This window comes from Pteropus alecto, unplaced genomic scaffold (assembly GCF_000325575.1).
Source record: "Pteropus alecto unplaced genomic scaffold, ASM32557v1 scaffold11, whole genome shotgun sequence".
In the NCBI taxonomy this organism is placed as follows: domain Eukaryota; kingdom Metazoa; phylum Chordata; class Mammalia; order Chiroptera; family Pteropodidae; genus Pteropus; species Pteropus alecto.
This window is the reverse complement of record NW_006431956.1, coordinates 12,741,758-12,761,686: the sequence shown is the minus strand read 5'-3', so window position 1 is coordinate 12,761,686 and position 19,929 is coordinate 12,741,758. Positions and strand designations below refer to the sequence as shown.

At 40.3% G+C, this 19,929-nt stretch overlaps 1 protein-coding gene across 4 annotated transcripts in view; it reads left to right on the top strand.

The window, feature by feature from the left end:
• PIP4K2A (phosphatidylinositol-5-phosphate 4-kinase type 2 alpha) overlaps positions 1–19,929 on the top strand; it is a 171,013-nt gene that overhangs the window by 36,809 nt on the left and 114,275 nt on the right. The window lies entirely within an intron of this gene.

The following is a 19,929-nucleotide window of genomic DNA, read 5'->3' as shown; positions in this document are numbered from 1 at the left end:
GAGCGTCGAGAGGAAGTCCTCTGCTTCCGGTGGCCAGCGCAGCCTCCCTGTTGTAACGTGGTCAGGCTGTCAGTGAGACCAGATCGCATTCACTCACGTGCACTGCGCTTCTACAAATAAATGTGCAAATTAGAAATTAGAAAGCTATTCATCCTTTTTATTTTTACTAGTAATGATTATTTTTTAAAAAATAAAACATTCTGAATTTTCCAAGCCTGCACTCCTCAGCACCTGCACCTAAAACTTCATGCGCTGAAAACCACGCTGTGTCCTTGTCGTGCTCTGGTCGAGAGCTGGCTTTCCAGTCGGCTCGCCGGGTCTGAGCTGCTTCTTCCGCGGCTCTGCTCTCACATCTCAGTGGAGACCACGTATGGAGCTGGAGTTGTCCTTCCCGCTTCTTCTTTTTTCTTTTATAACTTAATTTCCACTTCAGACAGGGTGTTTCTTTTTTCGTTTATACATACATATCTCTCCTGATCTCTTTTTTGATCTTCAGCCTCTCCTAGTTCCTCTTTCCTCTTTCTCTTTGTAAACCAAAAAAAAAAAAAAAAAGGATCTTTTTTGATTATAGTTGAAAAACATATGGTCAGCACTTGGAACACTCACCTATCAAAGAATTTCAAAAGCATAAATTCTGAAGTAAAGCAGGTTTAAGTACAGTGTTCGTAGGAATGTTTGAACGGTCTTTCTCTCCCGTTAGGCATGCTTTTTCTAAACGTTTGAACTGACCATTTTCTATGTAATAGTAGTGTGTTGTCAGTTGGCAACAAAAAAATCGGTATTGAAACCAGGAGTGTTTTATTAAAATGAAACGAAACAGATAATAGAGTTAACAGAAGCCAGACATGAAGATATGTTTCCAAAGTTTGCTAATAAATTATCTCATTTGTTCATTTTTTATTTTTATTTTTGTTTTACAAAAACAGCCCAAACTGTGTTTTGCTTCAAGCACCAGGCTTCAAGAGAAGTACATGTTTTTTATATAATATCTATTAGTGTTTTGTTTTTGCTTAATATCCAATATTGATGATAGAATGAATATTACAAAGTAAATTATTTTCTGCATTGAAACACATGTAATAGTATTTCATTTACATATGGGTCATATAGAATTTTGTGAACTACTTTAGAAAAGCAACTTCTATTTATAACATTGAATTTTAGAGAAAACTCATTCTGAATTGGGAGCATTCTGAGACAGACGATTTGTAAGCCAAAAAAAGACTTTTACTCTGTACCATATTGAAATGTGACCCAGAAGCATCTATTTCATTTATCATCCAATAAAAGAAGAAAAGCTTTTTACTAATTAGACAAGAAAACCCTTAGTTTTGCTTTCAAATCAACCCATTGTCTTTTAGTTAGTTAGTGATGGTTGGTGATGAAAACGCCTGAGAAACTTCTAGAGAATCTTTTTAAATTTTACTGCAGAGATTTTTTTTTAAGACCAATTAAAAAATATTATTTATAAGTCTGCTGAAAACTTCAGGATTTTCCATGGTTAAGAGTAATACCAATCATGAAAGCATGACTGAAATATTTTGGAGGGGTTAAAAAACTGCCATTCATATTTACTCTTAAATGATCTTTTTACAGGTATTAGTCTCTAAGGAAAACTATCTGAAAGACATATTTTCTAGTCAAGAAGTACAAGTAAAGGATTCACTTTCCAAGAGAATTTTAATTTTATAACCTCCTGTATTAATGTTTTGGTGTGAAAATGTGTGTCCAAAGTAATCTGAGAAATATTTCATTTGTTGGGTGTTAATTGTTCTTTATGACCATTCATTTTATAAATGATCCTTTGTTTGTTGAATAATCAAAACCACATAGATGTGACTTTCCCACTTTAAACTTTGGGATGAAAGCCAACACATTCAAAGCCAAGGAGTTTATAGTGGGATCTTAAGATATTTGCTGCCATAGCTGTAATTCAGTATTCTATGAAATAATCATGCACTATTTCAAGAATAGTATGCCATATCTAAATACACACATCAAAATTTGCTAGTTACTTTTTTTTTCCTATATGAGAAATTAAGTCTATTTAATGGATATGATTCAACACTAGCTATTTTAATTTCCTTGCTTCTTGATCAAGATCTTGCTCTTTTAAGCATCATATGAAGCCATTGGTACCTAGTCTTACGGAGTAAAATAAGGTGTTTTACATGATGTGGAAAATATTATTCTGAATCCGATGAAAGATTTCTGTGCCAGTCAACACATTATTATTTTTACAAAGTTACCATCTATGGCATAAAACGTGACTACTTTTTATTTTCATTTTACTTAGTATAATTATTAGTATCGTCAATATATTTTACTCAAGTCATTTTCAGTAAGTAAGTACAGCGAGTGGATTCACCTGCCCGTTACACGTACGGCCTGTGGAATGGCATCAGCCAACTTCCTTGCAGAGATGTGAAGGTTGGTTATTCTGATGCCGTGCTGGCATATTATTTCATCAGCGTAAAAGTATTAAAAACTTGTCACAAATATAATGGAAAAATGCATTTGGGGAGCAAAGGGGGCGGGTTTATCAGATATAAGTGACTACTTGTCTGTTTCAAACAGGGCCTGTAGTAGAGTAGGTGCCCGGAAGCAGTGCAGTGAGCGCCGTGCCCTGGAGAACCGCAGTGGGGGTTTGTGCAGGCTGAGGCAAGCGTTTGATGATAAGCCATCTGCAAGATGTTGACAGAATGGCTCTGTTTGCCGTTGCCTTCTGAGTAGACTTTCAGAGCCGTTCTTTGGTTCTCTCTAAATATTTGATTCTATCTTTTTGATTGATAAATTTTCAAAACAGATTTCCTAGATTCATGCTTTTCTGCTGCATGAAAAGCAGTTCTTCGGTAAATCAAGAAAGAGGCATTGAGAGGTCCTGGTTTCTCTCTCACCTTTTGCACATACTTAGTTTTTCTTCTCCCCCCTATAGTTTTTATGGCCAACTTGAAAACTGTGGTTGGTAATTAGTAAGTTATTGAATATATTTTAAAGTCATTATAGCTCTCAGAATTTTTCAGATGTTTATTTTGAAGTTCATAGTGGAAAAATTTGTATTATATATTCTCTGTGTTTGCTTATGTAGTATTAATAATTAGATAACAGTGTTATTGGGAAACAAGGTAGTAAAAGTAACACAAACCAGATCATTGGAATTTGGGGAGAATAATTAAAATGCGTTCAGTGGGTGTTTAATTTTTTTCCTCAGGCAATAAGTCAATTTTTACTTGGTCAAGTTCAGAGACCTATTTCAAGCATTATAGAGAATGTTATATGTTTACAGTCTTTCCAGAAAGCCATATGGAAATACCTATCAAAATTAAAAAATATATATAGGCTTCGATCCCACAGTCTCACTCCTGATAATCTATCCCATAAAGTAGAAGCACTGTAAGGTTAGGTATATGCAGGTACGTTTATCGCATCATTGTGTGTAGCATCAAAACATTGGAAACGAAGCAAATGACCTTCAGTAATGGGGCGACCAGGTAAACTGCAGTACAATCGTACTCTGGGATATTAAGTGGCTATTAAAAGTGACTTAGGCCAATCGAGTAAGCCCTACAATGTAGTTTAGGGAAAGGAAGGTTTGGAGAAGTATATGTAATATAATTTTGTATTTAAAAAACACAGTGTTTCTCTGAGTTTCTATTATTATATGTAGCAACCAAACTGTAAACATTAGTCATGAGGTTTGGGAGTGGCAAGAAGGTTAAGGGGAAAAAATGAAGTGATAAGACAGGCATAGAGCCAGTTGTTTATATAAAAGTATATATGTATATATGTATGTATACATGTGTCTCTATATGAATGTTTTGAATATATGCATAAAGATATCTGTATAAAAATGTTCAACAGATCAGTGTTGGTTACCTTAGGTATTAGAATTATAGTAATGTTTTTATGTTTTTTTCCTAATTTTTCTCCCTTTGAATTTTTTTTTTTAAGAACCCCATGTCTACATAATGTGAATAAAAATAAAACTTTATGCAGTGGGGAACAAAATTTTGTGTGTTTAGCATTCATATATAAATCTCACCTTTAATGAAATGTGCTACCTACAAATATATTTCTTCATATACAAATGAAAATATTTGCAGCTTTTGGATTAGTAATTTGTATTAATATCATAAAGCTATTTCTTCTGTGTTAAATCTGTTAAACACTTATTAGTGTTAAAATTTTTTAAGTAAAACATTTCAAAATTATAGATATTTTGTTTAAAAACACATGAACATCCAGCTGAAAAAGAGAAAGACTGGTAGTTTTAACCACATAAAATGAAAAATTATCAATGGTCACCATGAATAAAAAAAAAAAGAGAGAGAGACAGTAGCAACTATTCAGGCATACTATTTTGTTTGTAATGATCAAGAAAAAATTCAGTAGCAAATGAGTAAAAAATCATAAACAAGAAAAGCCAATGATAAATATAAACTATTTGTAAACATGAAAATGTTTAACCAAAGTGGTAATGTAAATTAAAATAGCAGTTCCACATTGCTGATAATAACATAGTAAGGCCTTTCTGGACAATAGTTCAGTACATTTCTCAATTTGCAAATGTAATATGTCATATGTTTACTTCAATGAACATGTATTACTTTTATAATTAGAAAGAAATGACTTTGTTTATTTGGTACATTAAGACAAAACCAAACAGAAAACCACACAGAAAATACACATAGAAGTGAAAGCAGCAAAGGGTCAAAATAGTGAACATTTATTAAGCACCAATTGTGTGCCAATTCTTTGCATACATTATTTCAATTAAACATTTCTTTATTTGCTAATTGAGCAAATGTATATTAAACACTACTGTGTTACGGTCACAAAAAAAAAAAAAACAGACCTTTTTACTGAAAAGGAGATAGGCTCCTAAGTAGGTCCTTTGAGATCACATAGCAGGAAAGCCAAAAATTTGAATTCAGTTACAGTTGCCATGATCTTCTCAATTTACCACTGACATGAAGCTTGAATTTTTGATCTACCATTGGCAACATTGTTGGTAGGATTAACAGAATATGCATCCTATTTCCAGGCTGACCCCAGAATTTTGGAGTTTACCAACTGTCTCTCCTTTTCCTCATCTTGGCCCATCAGAATCTGGATTTTGGCAAACTGCATGTGTACTGCATTGCTTGGCCGAGACCCACCTAGGTGTGTGTGTTTCACTCTAAGCCCAGACTTGCAGATTCCTAGCTTGGTCAGGTGGTCATTTTGTGGGGACAGTTTGTATCCTAGTCTTTAGATGTCCCACCGTTGGCTTTTAGTCAATTCCCATTGTCCAGATACTTTCTGTTAGTATAATTTTCCCATTTCCTGGCAGTAGCCTATGCTTTTCTAAACCATTCAAGTGGTCATCAGGCTAACGGTTCCTTTTACATTACTTAACTTCACATCTTGCCAACTGAGCTTTTACTCCAGCTCAGGAGTGCATCCCTACCCCCACCCCACCATGTGCCCTGCATATTAATGGGCAGAGCTGAACACTGAAGACAAGAACCCTTCATTATGTGCAGAATGTTTTCAATCGCATCTGTTGGCATGCTCGCAGATATCAAATTGAGGTTGCCTTTTGGAAAGCTCACACCATAACATTTCAGAAATCCTCCTTGGCAGTCAGCAGAATCTCACTGAAATGCTGGACCCAAACCAGAGAGAAAACTCTTCGACTTAAATTTAGCAAACGGGAAAAGGAAAAGATTTTGAATGTGGAAAGGAAGGAGGTAAAACCGATGGGTCAATGCGACCTGATAGAACAATGGAGATGCCCAGGTTAAACGATTTTAATCCAGTTTTAAAAACGAAGATGTAGGAGAGGGTAGTAAGAGGTGACGCCAAACCCGGTGTTGAAGGTAGAGACTGGATACAGAGCTTGTCCCTTCTGCTTCCTCAGCGTAAGTGGTGGGTCTTTACTCGTGTTTTTGCTCCTGTCACGCCTCGCACCCAGCTTGTCAGCGCTGGGTTCATAATAAACTGTCAGGATGGTCATTTCTGCTGGCTGAGGAATTTTTATTCTTACGAACTGTGAGTTCATTTGGCCTCTGACTGAATTTCACAGGGTTCTTCCCACACCCCCTTCCCTTTCCTCTCCTTCCCCAGGGTGTCTGTGCTTTTCCTCCTGTGTCTAGTTTTCTCTTTTTCAGCTGCTTCTTGCTTGTCCTCAGCCCTAGAATCTGCATCTGGCGTCTGTAACTTCCTGCTGCGAAACACTGAAAATAATATATTCGTTTACCGATTCATCATTCAGACAGCATTTGTTGGGTACCTACTACATACATATACCAGGTAACGAGAAAGGGCGGGGGGGGGACATCGGTAAAAAGCAAGTTCCTTGCCCTTGAGGAGTTTAAATGAAGAGTTCGCACTGACTTGGACCACAGAATTAGAACGGGGTGAGAGGGAAGGGCTGGGAACACAGGGCAGGGGACTAGCTGTGTTCAAGCCAGTAGAGGAGCAGCTGGGAGTGGGAAAGGGCCGAGTGGCCGGCCCCAGGGCGTCCGCGAGCCTGGAGCTGCTAACAGTGACCTCTTTACCCTGTCGGTAGGGTTTGCCGTGTCTGTGAAGGACTCTCTTTGCTGTCCAGGCACACACCGCTTTCCTGCTTCCTCCCTCCTGTTGTCAACCCTGCTCTTCCGTTACTGGGGAACATCACCGCAGTAGTCTTCTCTCTCTTTCCTGCCCCTTAAGACGTGGGTTAAAAAGCCCCCCACCTTTGGAGCCCTCTTGATCAGCCTCACCCTGGGATGGGGGAAGGAGGTCTTTCTTGACTGATGAGTTTCAAGGTCCCGATTTCACCTGATGTTTCCTGTCTTTGTTTTCATATGTTAAAAACATTCATACAGATCGATATAGCCTAGTATACACAAGTCTGAGTTAAAAAACAAGATGAATTTGGAAGGTAAATACCTATCTTTTATAGGAAAACATCTGATTCATTTTAGCCACTTGGCAGATAACAAATGATTTTGTCGTGTTGTGGTTTGCAACTGTAAGGCTAGATAAATGATCTAAGTTAAAACGCTCACGTCCTGAACAGTGTAGATTAACTGAGGTGGCGGTCATGTTCCATGACACTTTTTTTTTTTTTTTTTTGGCTTTAAAAAAATCCTGCAAGTTTTCTTGAATTATAGAGGCTCTCTGGTATGTTTTAGTATTTATTGTTGTCAGGAGATGGGGGATAGACAGATTATTAAATTATAAGGAAATGTTACATTTGAAATTAAAGTTAAGATTCTCACAAATTATTAGCAAGATGAATGAATTTATAAAACTTACCTTTCAGGAACAGGTCTTTTGTGCAAAATGAGGCAGGCCTGTACTTGGTATAGGTTTAATGGGATCCTGTGAATCACAAACCACATTTTACCTAGATTGTTTTCTCTCGTCTCCCTTCTTGCCTGCCTTTAAAAAAAATTAGATAATTCAGTATTCAAGTAAACATTTCTTGAACACTGATTATGTGCCCAACATAGTAGCAAGGAGTGGGTAGGTGCTGGAGAGACAGGGTTAAGTAAGATTGTGTCTCGCCCTCAAGGAGCTCACATCTAGCAGGCAGTGAGTCCTGGAAACCATCCTCAAAGCTTGTGTGCTGCGCGAAGGACACAATGTCTGTCCCTCGTAGCAGGGGCCGAGAACTCTGCTGTGGGAGGGTGGTGAGTGGGCAGGGAGGGAAAGCATGAAGATGTGTGATGTTGAAGCTACACCGAAGGTAATTAAGCGGTCCTCATCCCGAAAACAGCCTCCAGAAAGAGATCTTTTAGAGATCCGTCCCTTATGGCAATAAAATGAAAGCCTTTTGTCCAGTTAGTCCTCAGGATAATTGAGTCATCATGTGGCTAAAAACACTAGAATAACATGTTTTATGAGTTACTGGGTGGTATATACTTAGGAAAAGAGAAAGTCATTGAAACCTGGTTAAATCTCGGTTTTTCAAATTGAATTCAGCCGTTAGAATCGGAAGGAACCCAGTCCAGCCTCCTCGTGAGGTGAGGCTGGAGGGGGTCTTGGTTTGTCTGGTCATCCAGGGATCAGGACTGAGTCGGCATCTGGATTCTGGTTGGTGCACATTCCACAGTGCCCAGCAGCCCCGGGCAGCCTGGAGGAGCCCAGAGATCTGCTTAGGGGCATCTTGGAGCCCTGATCGCAAGGCCCTGAGGTGCTATGGGTTTTGCTGTGGGATTAAATCTTGGGCGAGTTATTTAACTCGTCTAATTCAATTTTCTCTTCTTTAAAATGGAGATAAAAATTCGTATCTAATGGAATTGTTCTGCGGACTTTATGAGATAATATATGTAAAATGCCTAGGATTGCTCTAGGTTTAGGATAGCGGCTTAGAGTTAATTTAAAAAGAGAGAATCCTCATTCTCATTCCTATGGGATCTTTTGCTACATAGCACCTATATAATCCCAATGGGTTGATAAGATAGTTGATTTGGCAAAAATCTAGTCAGAGAAACTTCTCATTTATTTAAGTGTTTTTTGTTTTGTTATTTTTACATATAGGTATGGAATTTCTTCAAGAATTGTAGTTCTTGAATTTGAATTTGAGTTCATTTTCATTGTCTCACTGTATTTTGGCCTTTTGGTAGTTTAAACCTATTATCTTCTTTGTTTTTATTTTTAATATATGTGCATCAGTTTAACATGTATTTTATTTTTAAGTTCTCAAAGATTCCTGTATATAAAACATTATTAAGCCATGGTGATTCCTTCACCAGTGCATGTAGTTCAAGTGTTGAAACACGGTATTATATTGCAAAGTGTTGCATTTTTTCCAGGAATGAATCTCTTCTATTACAGTTTCTGTGGCATTCAACACTTTGAGTAATTTTTTTTATAACTGTGATATTCTCTAATTGGCAATATTTTTCTAAAACGATTTATATTGTGGTGTGACATTTTGCTGCCACATACTCACAGTAAGAGCAAAGCCTAGTAAGTCTAATTCTGAAAAGATCAACAAAAGAAGTTTTTAGAAAACAATTTTCCTCCGGGGTGAGTGAAGTATTTTTGCATTTTATTCATAGCTGATTGCTTAGGAAAAATTACACGTTTCTTTTCCTGTCTGTACTTCTGGCGCCACATATTTCTGTAGTAGTGACCTCAGTTATGGTTTGTAGCCCCCCAAAATAGGTAGGTCCCATTTGTAAGTCCAGTTGAAAATGATTTCACAATAGTACTCTCCCATATCCATCAAAAAAAAAAAAAAAAAAAAGATACTGTCTCTGAAATTTAGCATGATTGCATCCATTTTAAAAGTCACAGTATTAATAACAATATTCCCATCTACTCTCTCATCTCATATGTCTGGGCTCTAAGCTCTTCAGGTGGACAGACCAGCTGTATATTCTCTGCTTTTCAGAGTCACGTGACAGAGAACGCATTTCCAAAATTCAGGCTGTGTCCTCAGGCACTTGGGTTTTTGTTTGTTTTGTTTTGGTGGGCATATTTTTTTTTAGAAGACATTTATATAACAACAAAGAGCAAGATGATTACGTTCTAGAGATCTACTACACAGCCCTGTGCCTGGAGTTAACAAGGCTTTGCTGTGCACTTAGACATTTTGTCAAGAGAGCAGATCTCATGTTGAGAGTCCTTTCCACAATAAGAATAGAGACACAAGGTTTACCACTATAGAATATGAATAGTTTTAGGTTGTTGTTTTTGTTGGTAAGAATGTCTTTTGCTTTGGAGTAACAGGATTAAAGGCATCCTTTTGAAGATGCTTCAAAGCAAAGAGAAAAATTTGACATTGCTCTTGGAGGAATGGTTTATAGATCCACAAAAGGAAAAAATAACATTTAAGAAGGTTTTGAAAAAGCGAATATGAGTCCCTTGAAATTTGGAGGTGTCGACGGAAGACTAGTGCTGTGCTCCTAAACATCAGCCGTCGCCCCGAGTGATTTGGGGTTATTCCCGTGTTCTCCCTGTCGCAGAGGGCAGGAGGCCTGCATCGTCGGCGACGCTGGCTCCCCCAGCAGGCTGCGATGGGGTTATGAGAGTTTTATCCCAGTTGGAGGGGAGCTCTGAGAAGTAACAAAACAGATGTTTGATGTGTCCATTATTACTATTAGGCTTGGGGACGGATATAAAGTAAAATGAAACATAGCCCTGGACCCAAGGTGTTCATGAATCACTGAACACTATTCTTGGTACTGTTGGGAACCAAAAGAAGCTTAATCTCAAGCTCAGGGAGATCAAAACCTAATTGGCAAATCGTTAGGACTCTGTTTTTTAAATTGATTTTGCAAATGACAGAAAAGAACTCAAGCTTGCTTAGTCAAGGAGGGAATTTACTGACCTGTGTACACAAAATTCCAGGTGTCGTTCTACCTAGAGGTTTACATAGTTTACCTGTACCTGGTTCTTTCTTCTTATCTCAACTCCATTTTCTTTGTGTTTGCTTTATCTTTGCCCTTGTGGTAGCAAGATGGCCTCAACAACCCCAGCTCTACGTTTTCATCATTGAGTCAAGTTGGAAAGTGTCTCTTCCCCTAACGAATACAAGTCTGGGGCCTGACTGGCACTGTTCACATTGTGGCATGTGTCTGCTCCTAAAGCAGTCACCATGTCCAGGGAAACAAGGAAAGTGCTTATTTCTTGGGCACAGTTCACAGTTCACATGTCACCTTCTGAACTGGGCTGGAAGTCAGAGGGAGGCTGGTGTCTCAGGTAAGAATATGGCACGTTGTCGCCAGAAGGAGCTGAAGAGATGCTGACAGCAAAGACAGCTGGTGTCCATCACAGGGAGAGAGGACTAATCTAAGAGGGAAAAAAAAAATAACATGATATTAAACAATTAGGGGATGATTATATAGTTATTTCATTAAATGTGCCATAGGAGTTGAGAGAAGGATCTGAGCGAGGACTGGAGTCACTGGGATATTAAAGCTTCACAGAGCAGGTGGATATGAACTTGGACCTTAAGGATCGATGGGGATTCTTGATTTGACTCTCTCAAGACACTAATGAGACCGATGGCAGCGATGCTGATGTCAGAATGTCCATTTCAGTCCTTCGTGAGTCTCCAGTGGAGTAATGCAACACTGCGAAATAGATCCAGCTTTTAAAATGATATAGGAACCGAGAAACTCAACTCTCGATCCGAACGAATCATGCATGCTAGGAAATACCTGGAAGCTGTTCAACAACATTAAAAAAGATAAACTGTGGCACAGATGCATGTTAGAATAATTTTTAGTATTCTAGTCATGTTTGCATTTCAAGAAATAGTTATCGAGCACCTACTCATTAAAGTATTTTGAAGGACTTTTAAATGAGAAAAACTAGGCTGTATACAGGATGGTTTACTGTATGTGCTCAGCCATCTGCAAACTACTTAGAACCTAAGAGCCTAGAAGGAGATACATCAAAATGATATGTGGTTGTCTCTGTTCTTTAGACGTAACTGTATTTTCAAAACAAATAAAAAAGACCGCATAGCTGTGAACTGGCTAAATAAAGGCCTTTGAAACATGGGCGCCGGGCTTCTGCAAAAGGCAGAACATGAATTACCCCCGTTCTGACAGCCACAGACAGAGGCCTTCAACTCCTGCGGAAGCACGTTCCAGACACAGGAGCAGTGATGGTGGCTTTCCACAGTGCCTATCGCTTTGCTTTGAGAACTTATTGTCTCCTGAAATCCGCAGAACTCTGCCTCCTTGGGCTCAGGTCAGATCATGATTTTTCCACCTGGTCTCCAAGAGCACCGTCACCTTCTCTTGCATATGCCCCGTCACCCCACCCCCTCACAAGGCACCGTTTCCTTAAGGCCACTCATTTCTTTTCCCTGCATTTTTCCCGGGGCAAAGCCCCAGGCCCATGTCTGCCACAGGTTTTCTCTTTGGATTTCTTTAATCCGAAATCTCATTTCAAAGCCTTTGCATATCTCATTTGATACCTTGAGTTAGAGCCGGATGAGATTAGAATCCCTGTTTCGAAGTGCGAGGACGGAGTGCAGAGGTTGTGACTCACCTGGAATGACGTCACCAGGTGTTGTGGCTGCTGATCGGTTTGCTCTCGGTGACACCGTGTTGCTTCAGGCTTTAGGAGGGCTTGCCTGTAACCAGCGGTGGGACCAGACCCTTTGTTGGGAATTATACAGATGACCACCCTTGCATCCCTTAAAATTTACCTTTCTTGGAAGACTTCACTTCTCAGAGACAACTAAATGAGCACTGTTCAGTCTAGTTAACCACCTTCCCTCCCACCACATTTTTAAAATTCTGAAATCTCAGCGCGTGTCAGGAATACAGTAGTTATTAATAAGATTCTCTAATTTGTCATTTTTTTATACTTAGTGATTTGAATCATTGGTCGACTTTAAGTATCCATGTTTCTCCTTTTTTTTTTCTTCCCCCCCCTCCTCACACGGTAAATTCTTGGAAAGTGAGAGCTGTGTTTTCCATTTCCTTACTAGTTGATTTTTCTCCTAAGGGGGAAGTTCAATAAGTGCTGAGTGATTGACCAGCCGATCGACCGTGAGGAAATAAAATAATTCATCGTTCAGGAAAGTTCTCATAGCCTTTCTGGAAGTAATTATGAGATTAAATTTTCCTGAAAAAAAAAAATGTACTGAAACAGCTGTTTTCCAAAATTGAATTGGAACTATGAATGGCCACAGGCGTTTGTACCCAGCAGAAAGTCATTTGCCGGTCCAGAATCTCTAGCTGGGGGGTGAGGGGAAGGGAGGGAGGTTCCTTTCTTGCACATTATTAAATCTGTGCCTCGTAGCAAGCAGAGACACTGCTCCATTCACCTAAAACCCAGCTGCAGCTATTTCGTCCTGGCGTTAGTACTGACCCCACAGATCGTCAGTTATTCAGATTGCAGACCCACAGACTTGCTGAGTGTCCGATTGGTAGAGCATGATGGAAACCCTCAGAGAGCCATCTCACAGGGTGATCGTTTCAGCCGACCAAAGACGTGTCCTCTGCTCTGTGCAGTCTCCCCAGCAGTTCTTTAGCCACCCAGTGATAAGCGGCTTGTGGGCAGAAGCTGCCTTCCTCCTCGCTGCCTGTCTCACGGCCAGTGCGCTCCCTGTGTGGCTGCTGAACTGAGTCATTAAGAGAAAGATGAAGGTGGGTGAATGGAAGCTGGCAGCCGGCAATGCTCACAGTTCACTCCCCCGGTGAAACTGGCTTGTGCAGAACAGGCAAGGACTTAGAAGTTGAAGAGTAAGTTGGCTCCCTCGACATGACTGGGTGTGGAGAACAGGGTAGGAAGTGGCTTCGCTTTGCATGGCATTCTGCCTGCCTTCATTTCCTGATCGCCCCTGCCCCCAGGTCTGAGACAGGTGGGGAGAAGACTTTCCTCCTTTGCTGTACTTTCTTCCTTATCTGCTCCTTAAAATGGTGTTTTCTGGCGCAGAGTTGTCGTCCGTGGAGTGACCCTGAACTTAATTTATAGAGAGTGTGATTCATGCCCCAGGGATGACCCTTTCTCATAAATATTTTTAAGCAGTTTCGAAGGAGCAGTGTTTCAGTTGAGAATTGTTTGTACATTGTTCATTGAACAAACATCATTTTCTATTTCCCCGTGTTGCACATATTAGATGTAACTCGAGTTTTAGGACTGAATTTATCACACACAATGATAGACTTTTCGATTTTTGGTTCTAATGCACATTTTACTATCTTAAAAGCAAATTTCTTACATGAAATATACCCACGGGTATTGATCACTCTGAAGACATTGCTTGGCAAAAGGAATCACCTCACAAAATATCACAGTTCAGTGGTTTATGAGACAGTTGCTAAAGGGATAGTTAAAAATTGTCATGTGTGTAGGTTATAAATTCGCTCATGAATATTAAGTGAGCACTCATATTGAGCTCGGTATGAGTCAGGGTTCCCTTACAGAAAACAGAAGGTACTGAAGCTGATTTAGATAATAAGGAATTAAATGCATTAGTGGGCATTGATAGTGCCTCGAAGAATCTTTGCAGCTCTAGGAGGGTAAGACTGTGATTTTATATCCAGATGGCCACTGGTGAGGAAGTTTGAGAAGTGTAATTTTTAGCCCCCAGCCTTTGCAATACAGGGAGGCCCGCAAGATGGAGGCAGGAATGGGTAATGAGTACCCGCCTGCCTGGGCATCTGCTCTGCTGTCTTGTCACTGAGCTGACTCCGGAGGTAGCACCAAACACAGCAGTCACGGTCTGCTATCATGAGGTTTGCTGTTAACAACAAACACACGAATAGCAATAACGACAGTCGTGATGAGGCTGCAAAGGACATGTACACATGCTCAGAAGTAAATAATAAGGGGACTTAATTTAAACCGGAGATGGGGGCGGGGTGCTGAGAAAGCCTCTCAAGGAAGATGCATGTGAACTGAGGCTTGTGGGTGGAGTTGGGTTTGCCAGGCGAAGGAAACAGGAAGTGGGGAGGGTACGAGAATGCTGGGCAGAGGAAGCACAGGTGAGGCCTGAGGCTCCCTGGAGGCAGGAGAGAAGGCCTGTGTGAGGGAGTGGGAGGTGACAGCTGCAGAGGTGGGTAGGGTCGGATGACGGATTTGAGATCACAAGAAGAATTTTTCCTAAGAACGATCAGAAGTCATCTTTTGAGTATAAGAGTAGAAGCAACGGAGTTTTTGTAAATGATCTCAGCAGCGGCAATCCGGAGAGTGGGTTAGAGAAGGGGAGGGGTGAAAGCCAGGAGACAGCGAAGAGCCTGGCGTGGTGGGTAGACCAGGCGACAGTGGTGGTGGCCATGGGGATGGAGAGAAACTGGGCCTGGACGCTGATGTAGGAGACAGACTTTTCAGTACAGGGGGAGTGAAGGTGAAAGATGCATTAAGAATAAAATTCCCTGCTTTCGGGCGCATTCAAGTGAGTAGTGAGCACTTTTGGAGATGACAGGAAAGCCATTGGATAGGGGTCTGGAGCTCAGAGGGAAGGTACGGATCTGGGGTGGGGGCTACAGATGAGGAGGTCATCACATCTACGAGGCGCACGGCCGTGCAGCGGAAGAGGGAGCCTTGAGAGAGGCCCCGAGCCCAGACTCCGACGTGTAGAAATCAGCTGGAGCAGGGGCAACCAGCAAAAGGTAGAAAAAACATTCAATTAAAATTAGTGTTTTTCCAGAAAGAAGAGACTCTCAAGTCAAGTTTAGCGGGGAATATTTTTATTTTTGAAAATAGGTCATTTCTAAAACCTCTAGAGATTATCTAGTTCTGTTAGCAGCTAGATTATGCCTGGAAAAGTTTATTTAACATAAAAAAATGCATTTATTCTACCTATATTAACTATTAATTACATTAATTTCTGTAGTAACTGTCCCAGCATACCATGATGGATACCTCAATGAGAAACTATACTTTCGAGAAATCCAGATTATTAACAAGATCTAGCTAAAACATGACCACGTTTATATAGTGCTGTTACAGTGTACCCTGATATTTCATGGTGAAGTATGTAGGGCACGTGTTCTCATTTCCATATTTTAGTTCAGGCTGAAAAAAGAGTCAGTGACCAGACAGTGAAGCGTTTTCTCCCACTGATACAGTCCCCCACAGGCCTGTCAGATCACCTGTCACCTGAGAAGGCACCTGAGGAGTGGAACACGGGGCAGGCCACATTCGATGGGAGAAAAGTTGGGGGCACAGTTTAGCAGCTTGTTAGTTGAACAAATGTTTATTGAGCCAAATCCCGGGGGCGGGTCCTAGGGTGGAAATGAACCTCTGTCATCAAGGCGTTTATAGACTAATGCGGGTCAGAAGATGGATGAGAACAGATAACATATAAACGGTGAGACTGTGGGTGCTCCCGCAGCGGATACAAGGGACCTTTTGTGACCAGATGGGAGGGGAGGGCGGTGTGGATGACCATAAGAGAAATACCGAAGAGAATTTTGCTGAAGAGTAAATCTGCTTAAGCGTTTCGCCTAGGGCCAGTCTTTCTTCATGTGCTGTGCAGGTCACCGAGGGGTCTGCTGCGGTCATGTTTTGTTAAATTCATCTGTTCCGTTATTTGGCCGTGGACCCCGTTCCTGTCGTTACCGCCCAAGTGCAGGTTCACACTGCAGAAGTGCGTAGGCCAGTATATATTCAGGTTAGCCGTTAGCTCTATGTGTTCTTTATGTTCCACTCCCCATGCTTTCAAACTTCTTGCTTCCTTGTGTGTGCAGTGTCCCCTCATGTTCCCTCACGACACTGAGGCCAGACGTGTTGCACTGTACCAAACGCAACATGGCACTTACTTAGAAAAGGAGCGGCAATTTGACACGTAGTTTGGTTCAGGGTGTCGTCACACAGGCCACAGTGCCTACAGTCGCTCTGCCCTTTTCATGTGGAAGATGATGCATTGGATAGCCAAATTAATATTTTGAAACTGTGAACTTAATAAAGAAACTTCTTCTTTTGAATAGAAAAATTATAGCCGAAGGAGAAAGAAACTTAGAGACACTATAGACCCATCTGATAATCAGTAGAATACGGGAAAATGTTAAATAATTCATAAGTTGCTCAATAACTGGTGAATAAATGCATGATGGAACGTTTAGAATTTGGCAAAGCCTTCTAGAGAATCTATTAAACACGTGCATGTTCAATCTTACAGTATCTGCAAGAATTTCTGGAGAGATTTTTGATTCTGAAAAATTGAATGACATGTAGCTAAACTCCAATTAGAACTATGAATGAAAATATTACAGTGCCTGTATTAGTGAATTATTTTTATCAGGGCTTTCTGACTTGTACAGATGAGATTTTCGAGAGAAGTCAGAGGATTAATTCTTGAAGGCAAGACACTGCTATGTGCCTACTGTCTTCAAGCAAATGTCCCTGAACTCTGTTCAGATGATCCCAAACATCTCTCTACTTTCGTATTTCAGGAATGTGTGTAGTCTCCAGCCTTTACTGGCCGAACTGATCTCTCAAAGACTTTGTGGTCTGGCAAAAGAGCGTCTTGCTCGTTAGGCTTGGAGTGTGTTTGAAATAGTTGCACATGCAGTCATATTTGTTGCCTAGAAGCTTGTGAAGAAAATGTGCCTTTTTCAGACCACAAAAACAGGAGAATTTTTTAATGTTTGATTGTAGCTAATCAATTTTCTGTTCTTCCTGGGGATAAACTGCCTAAAAAAAAAAAAAAAGATCAAGTGTTTCAGGGTCCCTCCCATAAAATCAGAGAGACATAAGAAATGACAGGAAAGAGTCAAATATTAATGAGTGTTTTTCAGTCTGAGGGAAAATACTTAGAAGAGGCAGAAAGTTCATTGTCTGGAACAAGCGGTTAAAGATTCTCAGAGATATTCATCAAAATTTGAATAAGAGGAATAATGAAAAGAAGCTGTTCTGTGCAATAAATTTCCTTTACGTAACTTCCTCCTCTTTGATGCAATAATAACCTGAGGGTCATTTAATGCTAGCCAACAGAATATTAACAGAATAACTATATTATGCAGATTCAAGGAACTAACTGCCCTCTTTTTCAATGAGTGCTAATTTTTTAGTTGTTTGAATATTTTCTTTACTGACTATCACACTCATTATAAGGTACCTGACTTTTTTTTTTTTTTTTTTTTTTACTTTTCTCAGTATATTTTAAGATACAACACTTGCAGGAAAAGAGAGAGAAAATGATACATAAAACACACTGGCCAGTCTGTTAAATGTCCTCCAGAAGCCCAGAGACTGGAAAGAAAATCAATCTGGGCTAGAATATTCCAGGATGGCTTTGAGGAAGACACAGATCAAATCTGAACAGCCTTGAAGAGTGGGTAGATGCAGGAAAGGATTCAGGAGGGAGTTTAGATAAGGATGGGTCACTGCAAGTAAAGATATGCCTGAGATGTTCTTCTCGATACTTTATTTTTATCTGCTAAATGATTTTCTTGGAACGTAATTCTTATTTCTTTTCACACATTGTTTTTCTTTTGTTGTACTCAGCACCCTGCTTCCAGGGCCAAGGCTGAATTCACCTGCAGCTCACTGGAGATTTCATTGCCCAAATTCCCAAAGGGTCTACTCTGCATATACTTATTGTCAGCATATTTTCATTGGGTCATTTACTGTGGCCTAACTTGCCAGCTTTCTTCACGGCTATGTGCCGAAAGTCTCCACAATCCTATCCTCTGTGACGATTCAGGGACAAGTCCCTAGTTACTTGAAACAAAGATGAGATGGCTAGTTGTGGGAAGAAGCGTTCCCTGTCAGCCATCTCACTGATCAGTTTGGTTTTTTTTTTTTTTCCATGCAGTCGAAGGCACACTGAATTATTGTCATTTTTTCTTATGTTATTGCCTTCCATATTGTGCAGATTAGACGGATCTCTGATGGGCTTTAAGATGGGATGTGTTAACCAGCAAATTCCAGGAGTGCATGTTTATCTCTAAACTCTGCCTCCTAAAGCTTCTTTCATTTTCTTATCTGTGTCCCTGCCTCTAGCTTTGTCCCCAAACCCTTTCACAAAATGACGACACATCTATGTTAAGGCTATAGGAAAACACGCATGCTTGCACACACACTCACACTCTCACACACACACAGGGTATTTAGAAACCGAATTATCTAGAAAGACTTAGAATGTGATATTCCTGCCCAGTGGCATGCTACGGGCTGGCATGTGGGCAGACACACACCCTTATTAGGCTTCTTAGAGCTCAGGAAACAATGAGAAAAGTAATGCTATTAAGGACTTATGAGGACTTGTGTTTTCTAGTCTGCTTCTGCCAGTGAGCAATAAATCCTCTTTCAGAAAGCAGATTTCAGTCCTTGTTTGAAAAAACTTTGTAGTGTAAGTAAACAATTTTGTTTATTTATTTTAAGAAGAAAAATATCTGTGGGTCAGAGTTTATAGCCTACTCAGCTTTCATCCTGTGTTTTTTTTTCTTCTTTTACTGATTCTTTTCTGTAAGAAGTGTGGGAATTCTGCTCAATCTACAAAGAAGGCAGTAATTAAAGAAGACCGTATCTCTGACTAGATAATCTTCGTCTTTCTTTAATAAGTGTGTTTAACACTTTGGCTCAGTGCTAACTCGCACACTCTCCAGGTGGGGATAAAGAGCATGCTCCTCATCGGAGGTTCTGGAAGGTCCACCTTGGCTCCCGACCCCGCTTGGGTTCAAAAGGGAAAGAAAAAGTGTTCCTCATAAGTTAGAAACTCAGTGTAAATACTGTAGCTTTTACTCTCTGACAAACAGATGGCATTCCAGTTATTCTCAGCAGAAGTAAGGTGGGTCTTGACTTTTTGCCATCCGAACTCATCTGCTTCCTGTCTCTAAGAGCTTAATTTAAGTCTGTTTGTTAGAAAAATATGTGTACTTGAAACCGCCACCTATTAGGTGAGTCCGAGATACCTGGAAGCAAAATGCACGCAAAATATGAGTTGTTAGCACTGACCTAAGATTTTTTGTGTGTGAGATGGAAGAATGAAAACTCTGTCAGACATCTGAATTATTTTTTAAAGTAAGAAGGTAGTCAAAAGTCCAACGAAATCTTAATCTTCCCTTCCCTTCTTCCTCTCCTCTTGGCTCCTTCTCCAGTTATGTTTGGGGACAAGAACTGTCTTCACTGAGAGGCACATCAAGGCCCCAGAGATGGGTCCTTCATGACCAAAGAGCCTGCATTAAACAGAAAAGATGTTACTTCCTTGTGTCCAAGAAAGTTGGTTTTCAGACGTAATTCTCTTCGTCGACCTGTCGCTGTGCATTGCCAGGATTATCAGTTTTCTCGGGGAAGTTGATCATGAAATTAAAAGTGTTTGACCCGGGTTAATTATATTATTAAATATTATACCGAATTCCAGCTGAGCAAAAAGAGGGTTTTGTCTTTGGGGTACTAGGTTTTGTCTTTGTGGAAGCCAAAGCCTGCAGCGCGGCGGGAACCAGGGCTACAGGTGCTGCCAGGACCTCTGTTTCTTATCGCTGCTTCTGGTCAACACCTCTGCCTCCTCCAGGCCAAATCGTGGAGGTCACTGATGAC